Genomic DNA, 8,832 nt, shown 5'->3' with positions numbered 1-8,832 from the left:
TTCTATTGGCTGATCGGAACAGCCAATAGAATGCGAGCTCAATCTGATTGGCTGATTGGATCAGCCAATCGGATTGAACTTGATTCTGATTGGCTGATTCCATCAGCCAATCAGAATATTCCTACCTTAATTCCGATTGGCTGATAGAATACTATCAGCCAATCGGGAATTCGAGGACGGCCATCTTGGATGACGTCCCTTAAAGGAACCGTCATTCGTCGGGAGACGCCGGAAGAAGAGGATGGATTCCGCGTCGGAGTGCTTCAACATGGACCCGCTCCGCACCGGATGGGAAGAAGATCGAAGATGCAGCTTGGATGAAGATGTTTGCCGGTCGCCGGTTGTCCTCTTCTTGCCGGATAGGAGGAAGACTTTGGAGCCTCTTCTGGACCTCTTCAGCACCGGATGCCAGGGACGGATCGGTGAACCTGGTATGGTGAAGACAAGGTAGAAGATCTTCAGGGGCTTAGTGTTAGTTTATTTAAGGGGGGTTTGGGTTAGATTAGGGGTATGTGGGTGGTGGGGTTGTAATGTTGGGGGGGGTATTGTATGTTTTTTTGTTACAGGCAAAAGAGCTGATTTTCTTGGGGCATGCCCCCGCAAAGGGCCCTGTTCAGGGCTGGTAAGGTTAAAAGAGCTTTTAAATTTATTAATTTAGAATAGGGTAGGGCATTTTTTTTATTTTGGGGGTCTTTGTTATTTTATTAGGGGCTTAGAGTAGGTGTAATTAGTTTTAAAATTGTTGTAATATTTTTCTTATGTTTGTAAATATTTTTTTGTTTTTTGTAACTTAGTTCTTTTTTATTTTTGTACTTTAGTTAGTTTATGTAATTGTAGTTATTTGTAGAAATTGTATTTATTTATTTATTGATAGTGTAGTGTTAGGGTTTTATTGTAGGTAATTGTAGGTATTTTATTTAATTAATTTATTGATAGGGTAGTGTTAGGTTTAATTATAACTAGGTTGAGGACTTATTTTACAGGTAAATTGTGTTTATTATTTTAACTAGGTAACTATTAAATAGTTCTTAACTATTTAATAGCTATTGTACCTAGTTAAAATAAGTACCAAGTTGCCTGTAAAATAAATATAATCCTAAAATAGCTACAAGTGTAATTATAATTTATATTGTAGCTATATTAGGATTTTTTTTTTACAGGTAAGTATTTAGCTTTAAATAGGAATAATTTATTTAATAAGAGTTAATTAATTTCGTTAGGATTAAAATTATATTTAACTGTAGGGGGGGGGTGTTAGTGTTAGGGTGTAGACTTAGCTTTAGGGGTTAATCCATTTATTAGAGTAGCGTGAGCTCCGGTCCGTCAGATTAGGGGTTAATAATTGAAGTTAGGTGTCGGCGATGTTAGGGAGGTGCAGATTAGGGTTTAAATACAATTTATTGATAGGGTTAGTGAGGCGGGATTAGGGGGTTAATAACTTTATTATAGTAGCGCTCAGGTCCTCTCGGCAGATTAGGGGTTAATAAGTATAGGCAGGTGGTCGGCGACGTTGTGGGGGCAGGTTAGGGGTTAATAAATATAATATAGGGGTCGGCGGTGTTAGGGGCAGCAGATTAGGGGGTACATAAGGATAACGTAGGTGGCGGCGCTTTGCGGTCGGCAGATTAGTGGTTAATTATTGTAAGTAGCTGGGCGGGCGACGTTGAGGGGGGCAGTTAGGGGTTAATAAATATAATACAGGGGTCGGCGGTGGTTTAGGGGCAGCAGATTAGGGGGTACATAAGTATAAACGTAGGGTGGCGGTCGGCAGATTAGGGGTTAAAAAAAATGTAATCGAGTTGCGGCGATGTGGGGGGGGGACCCTCGGTTTAGGGGTGCATAGGTAGTTTATGGTGGTTAGTGTACTTTAGGGTACAGTAGTTAAGAGCTTTATGAACCGGCGTTAGCCCAGAAAGCTCTTAACTCCTGCTATTTTCCTGCGGCTGGAGTTTTGTCGTTAGAGCTCTAACGCTCACTTCAGAAACGACTCTAAATACCGGCGTTAGGAAGATCCCATTGAAAAGATAGGATACGCAATTGACGTAAGGGGATCTGCGGTATGGAAAAGTCGCGGCTGAAAAGTGAGCGTTAGACCCTTTAATCACTGACTCCAAATACCGGCGGTAGCCTAAAACCAGCGTTAGGAGCCTCTAACGCTGGTTTTCACGGCTAACGCCGAACTCTAAATCTAGGCCTAAGTCTTTCAGTTTTAGGAACAACACCCAAGTCTGTATGGATAAGATAAGGAAAGACCAAGAAGTGCCTATGTGTGAAAATTCTCAGAAGCACAACACATGGGATATATAAGAAGAAGCTGTTACCATCTGAGGGGGCTTGCCACACTTGTATTACCATGTGAAATGACCTTGCTGTCATTTTTTGTTGTAATATGTTTAATTGTACAATTATAACCTTTTAAAATTTGGACCAGCTGTCTTCACGTTATTTTACTTTAACAATTGTTACTTCTTAATTATGTTATTTATTAAACAGCATGAGTGGTCCTTTAACAATAAGATATTTATATTATAAGGACAAGGTATGTTTGGCTGATGCTGTCATGCACATACTAGAGAGAGTGAGACTGCAGCATGAGGAAAAACATACCTGGACTTAAAAAAAATATTACAACCAACGCTGAATGTGCAGTGGAGAGTAGAGGAAACTGCGCGAGAAAAGCATGAGGACGGCATGAGGACGGCGCTGCTCAAAGTGAATTTGATAATAAATTGAAAAGTATAATTTGTTTTATAAATTAATATTTAAAGGCACACTGAAACCAAATTTTTTTCTTTCACGATTCAGGTAGAGCATGGAATTTTAATAAAATTTAAAATTTAATACTATTATTATTTTTTTTCTTCAGTCAGTCTCCTTGGAGCTTGGATTTGAAAAAGAAGGAATGTAATTGTAAAGCTTAAGAAATGGAACAATTTTTGGTTCAGCATCTTGGATAGCGATTGCTGATTGGTGGCCAACATTTAGCCAACAATCATCAAGCACTACCCAGGTACTGACCCAAGGATGGGCTGGCTTCATAGGCTTACATTCATTCTTTTTCAAATAAAGATAGTTTACCAAGGGGGTGAATTTATCAAGCTCAATACGGGGGATTCATGCCCCTGAGGCTCGCCGGAAAAAATATGAAGCAGCTATCGTCATTTATCGATGTGCGGTGGACATGATACGCTACATCGTATCATTTCCTCCTCGCACATTAATACATTGAACCCCAAGAGGAACACAGAAAATTTGATAATAGGAGTAAATTAGAAAGTTGATAAAAAAAAAACATTGATGCTCTATCGGAATCATGAAAGAAATAATTTGGGTTAAGTGTCCCTTTACGTTTTGAATCTGACTTTGGTGCGCCCCATAAAGTTGATTAAAGTTTATCCCTTGCCTTTATTTATAAATCATGAGAAAGACAAATATATACAATCCAAAAATTAATATATTTGGTCTTGGTTGGGCAATAGTTTCCAACTTTAATTCTGTAAATATGATAAAAAAAAAGGCCTTAAATGGATAATAAACAGTAAACACAAACATTTTATTTCAAGATAGAGATGAAAAATATAAACAATTATATTATTTAATAGTAAGTCATTATTTCTTCATTCACATGGAATCTTTATTTGAAAGCAGGAATGAGCATTTTTTAGGTGCAGAACCTAGGTTGCACTTGCTTATTGGTTTGTTAAATGTTGCCACCAATCTCAAAAGCTCGCCAGGGTACTAAAACAAAAAATGGCCAGGGCTCTGTCCCTGTCCTTAACTTATCAAACTACAATTTCAAATAAAGATAACAAGAGAAAAAAGACAAATTAATAATAAAATAAGAGGTAATTTAGAAAGTTGATTAAAAAATAAATGCTCTAGCAGAATCATGAAATAAATTTTCAGAGTTTACTATCCCTTAAGCTTGACTTACATTCCTGCTTTTTTCAAATAAAGATTTCCATGACAATTAAAAATAATATTAATTGAATTTATTTCTTTAGTTTTACACATTTTGGCCTGTGTAGTATGTACACAAAGGCTAACACACACTAGAGTTAGTTTTTTACTATAAAAAAAAATAAAATTGTTTTTGAAAACTTACCGGTGCTTGACACAGGCGGCTGTCCGCTCCAACTGCAAAGACAGCATCACGAACAGTGTTCCATGCCGCTTGCTTTGCCGAGGAGGAAACACTGGACGAAAACAAGATGTGCCGGACTTTCAGCACAGCAGACACAAGACACAAATTTTCCTCTGGTGTAAACATTGGCCCTCTATGCCTTGGTGATCTGGCACGCTGTTCAGCAGCACTAGAGTCAGACTCCTCAGAGGTTGTAAGTGGCCTCCTCCTCTTACATTGTTTTTTTGCACTGGTGTGCTTACCATGCCTCTCCTTGTCCCTACCTACCCTCTCCCTAGTACCAAGGTCCCTATCCCTATGTACAGGGTGCCTATGATGAATCCTATCCCTACCTCTATCACTATCCCTATTATTATTACTAGTACTCTCCCTAGCTCCATGGTCCCTATCCCTACGTCCACTATCACTACCTCTAGTACTCTCCCTAGCTACACTGTCCCTATCTCTACTGTCCCTATCACCTCCATGAACAATACCAATTTCTCTAGTAAAAGACATTCTCTCTCCAATATCAATCAAACTGCTCTCTTCAACTCACAAAAATGATAAGAATCAGATATTAGTTACATGGGTGTGGCTATAGTGTGCAGGAGTGATGCAAGCATAATTGTCAACCAGGCTGCCTGATTGGCTGCACAGTGCACACACACTGCACACTGCACAGTCTAAATAATTATAAAGATAAGTGTTTAAATGACATATTACATTTATTTATTATTAATATATTACAGTAATTTAAAAGTGGAATACATTTCATTTATGAATAATATTTGATATGATTAAATAATATCTAATCGATTAGAAAAAAACAAATCGAATGTATCCGAAAAAATCGAACCGAATCGTATACGAAATTAAAAAAACGTCATAAATTACTATTTGGACCGAAATTAAATTCGGACCAAAATTACGTATCGGTCCGAAATTTGAATGGTGGTTTCGAATGAATCCGAAAGAATGAATTAACTAAATTATGAACGTTACCAAAACGAATAAAGTATGTATACCGAATTGATTCGACCATACCGAGCCGAAAAAAAACAAACAAAACAAACCGAAACAAATTTTTCGACCCCGCACATGTCTATCAGAAACAAAATCAGCTCTCAACATAATTCCATTCTCTCACCCCCTCAAACGCTCTCAATCAACCACAACCCACATAGCTAAAAACTTAGCTCTTTCTCCCCTGTTACTGAGGAAGACGTTTCAGCACTGATACTGAGCTCTCACCTCACTACCTGTCCTCTTGACCCTATTCTTTCAAAGCTGCTTCCCTCCCTCTCTTCTACCCTTACCCCTATACTCGCACACATTTTCAACCTCTCTCTCAGCACCGGTATATACTTCCCTCATCTCTGAAACATGCACTGGTCACACCTATCTTTAAAAAAACCTTCTCTTGATCCAACCTCCCCATCCAACTACCACCCTATTTCCCTACTCCCTCTTGCCTCAAAGCTTCTCAAAAAGCTAGAATATGCACTCCTATCCCATTTCCTTACATTAAACTCCCTCCTCGACCCACTGCAATCTGGATTTCGTCCCCATCACTCCACAGAGACAGCAATCGTTAAGGTTACCAACGACGTACTTACCTCAAAATCAAAAGGCCACTTCTCTATACTTATCCTACTTGATCTGTCCGCAGCCTTTGATACTGTTGACCACCCTCTTTTGTTTCAAACCCTCCACTCCTTCGGCATTTGTGACACAGCCCTCTCGTGGTTCTCTTCCTACCTGTCAAACCTTACCTTTAGTGTAGCCTTCTCTGGGGCCTCCTCTGCCCTGTCACCACTTTCTGTTGGGGTAACGCAAGGCTCTGTCTTCGGTCCCCTTCTCTTCTCAATTTACACGTCATCATTAGGTTCCCTAATAAAGTCCCACGGGTTCCAATATCATTTGTATGCAGACAACACCCAAATCTACTTCTCTGCACCAGACTAATCTCCTCCCTTGCTAACCCATGTCACTAACTGTCTTTCTTTCATGTAATTGGCAAGAGTCCATGAGCTAGTGACGTATGGGATATACAATCCTACCAGGCGGGGCAAAGTTTCCCAAACCTCAAAATGCCTATAAATACACCCCTTACCACACCGACAAAATTTAGTTTTACAAACTTTGCCTCCTATGGAGGTGGTGAATTAAGTTTGTGCTAGATTTCTACGTTGAGATGCGCTTCTCAGCATTTTGAAGCCCGATTCCTCTCTGAGTAAAGTGAATGTCAGAGGGATGTGAAGGGAGTATCACCTAATGATTTTCCTTGCGGGAAATCTATTTCATAGGTTCTCTGTTATCGGTCGTAGAGATTTATCTCCTACCTCCCTTTTTCAGATCGACGATATACTCTTATTCCATTACCTCTACTGATAACTGTTTCAGTACTGGTTTGGCTATCTGCTATATGTGGATGGGTGTCTTTCGGTATGTTTTCATTACTTAAGAAACTCTCAGCTATGGTTTGGCACTTTATGTATTAATATAAAGTTCTAAATATATGTATTGTGCTTATATTTGCCATGAGTCAGGTTTATGTATATTTCCTTTTGCAGACTATTCAGTTTCATATTTGGGAGAAACATATTTAGGAAAATATTTTTCTTACCTGGGGTTTAGTCTTTTTTTCAAATTGACTGTTTTTTCATTAAATTTTCGCGGGCAAAATTAGGCTATCGAGGAGCAAAATGCTGATGTTTATTGCGTCATTCTTGGCGCGAGAATTTTTTTCCCGCGAAGGTACGTCCGGTGACGCAAGTTCGTCATTTCCAGCTTCTTAGTTGAAGCCGAGTTCCTTGCACAAGGTTGCGTCTGCAATGACACGAGTGTGTCATTTCTGGATGTTGTTAGCGCCAAAAAATTTCATTTTGCGTTGTGCGTCATACTTGGCGCCAAATAATTTCATTATTTAAAACCCCATTCCTATGGGCCTTTTTCTATGTCAGAGGGCTATGCTGTTTGCATTTATTTCCCATTCCTGAAACTGCCATATAAGGAAATTGGTCATTTTACTTTATATGTTGTTTTTTTCTCTTACATTTGCAAGATGTCTCAATCTGAGCCTGTCTCAGAAACCACTGTTGGAACCCTGCTGCCTGTTAACAGTTCTACCAAAGCTAAGTGTATCTTGTCATGCTCGGCTGAGCAGGTTCAGGGGTATGGAGCATGTGCAAAGTGATGACTGAATTAAGCTGAGAGGATGTGAAGAGGTGAGTAGGACTCAGTATACCAGAATGGAAACACAGAACAAAGAAGGGCTTTTCTTAAAGTAACTTTATTAAAGGGACAGTCTAGGCCAAAATAAACTTTCATGATTCAGATAGAGCATGTAATTTTAAACAATTTTCCAATTTACTTTTATCACCAATTTTGCTTTGTTCTCTTGGTATTCTTAGTTGAAAGCTTAACCTAGGAGGTTCATATGCTAATTTCTTAGATCTTGAAGTCCACCTCTTTCAGATTGCATTTTAACAGTTTTTCACCACTAGAGGGTGTTAGTTCACGTATTTCATATAGATAACACTGTGCTCGTGCACGAGAAGTTATCTGGGAGCAGGCACTGATTGGCTAGACTGCAAGTCTGTCAAAAGAACTGAAAAAAGGGGCAGTTTACAGAGGCTTAGATACAAGAAAATCACAGAGGTTAAAAGTATATTATTATAACTGTGTTAGTTATGCAAAACTGGGAAATGGGTAATAAAGGGGTTATCTATCTTTTAAAACAATAACAATTCTGGTGTAGACTGTCCCTTTAAGGTAATGCAAGGAAAACAAGAGGTAAAGCACATTGAGGTTATATTCCAAACTGATAATAAACAAATGAAAGTCTTTGTAAAAGAACAGTTCAAGCAGAAGTCCTTCAACAGACACAGGCGACCCTTACGAGTACTTGATATTAGGATCAAAGTGGGCATACACGGGTATTAGAGCCAGGGTACTTGGTATCATATGCCAGTATCTCGGTAAGGCAACTTAGTTTCAGGAACGGGCCAAGCATACGCCAGTATCTCGGTATAGCAACTTGGGTTCAGGAAGGGGCCAAGCATACGCCAGTATCTCGGTAAGGCAACTTGGGTTCAGGAAGGGGCCAAGCATACGCCAGTATCTCAGTAAGGCAACTTGGGTTCAGGAAGGAGCCGAGCATACGCCAGTATCTTGGTAAGGCAACTTGTTTTCAGGAAGGAGCCGAGCATACGCCAGTATCTCGGTAAGGCAACTTGGTTTCAGGAAGGAGCCAAGCATACGCCAGTATCTCGGTAAGGCAACTTGGGTTCAGGAATGAGCCGAGCATACGCCAGTATCTCGGTAAGGCAACTTGGGTTCAGGAAGGAGCCAAGCATATGCCAGCATCTCGGTAAGGCAACTTGGTTTCAGGAAGGAGCCGAACATACGTCAATATCTCGGTAAGGCAACTTGGGTTCAGGAATGAGCCGAGCATACGCCAGTATCTCGGTAAGGCAACTTGGGTTCAGGAACAGGCCGAGCATACGCCAGTATCTTGGTAAGGCAACTTGGTTTCAGGAAGGAGCCGAACATACGTCAGTATCTCGGTAAGGCAACTTGGGTTCAGGAACAGGCCGAGCATACGCCAGTATCTCGGTAAGGCAACTTGGGTTCAGGAACAGGCCGAGCATACGTCAGTATCTCGGTAAGGCAACCTTTGGTAGTTGGTGGTAAAAAATGATAAA

The sequence above is a fragment of the Bombina bombina genome, chromosome 7 (assembly GCF_027579735.1).
Source record: "Bombina bombina isolate aBomBom1 chromosome 7, aBomBom1.pri, whole genome shotgun sequence".
Taxonomy (NCBI): Eukaryota; Metazoa; Chordata; class Amphibia; order Anura; family Bombinatoridae; genus Bombina; species Bombina bombina.
Note: the sequence above shows the minus strand (reverse complement) of the source record.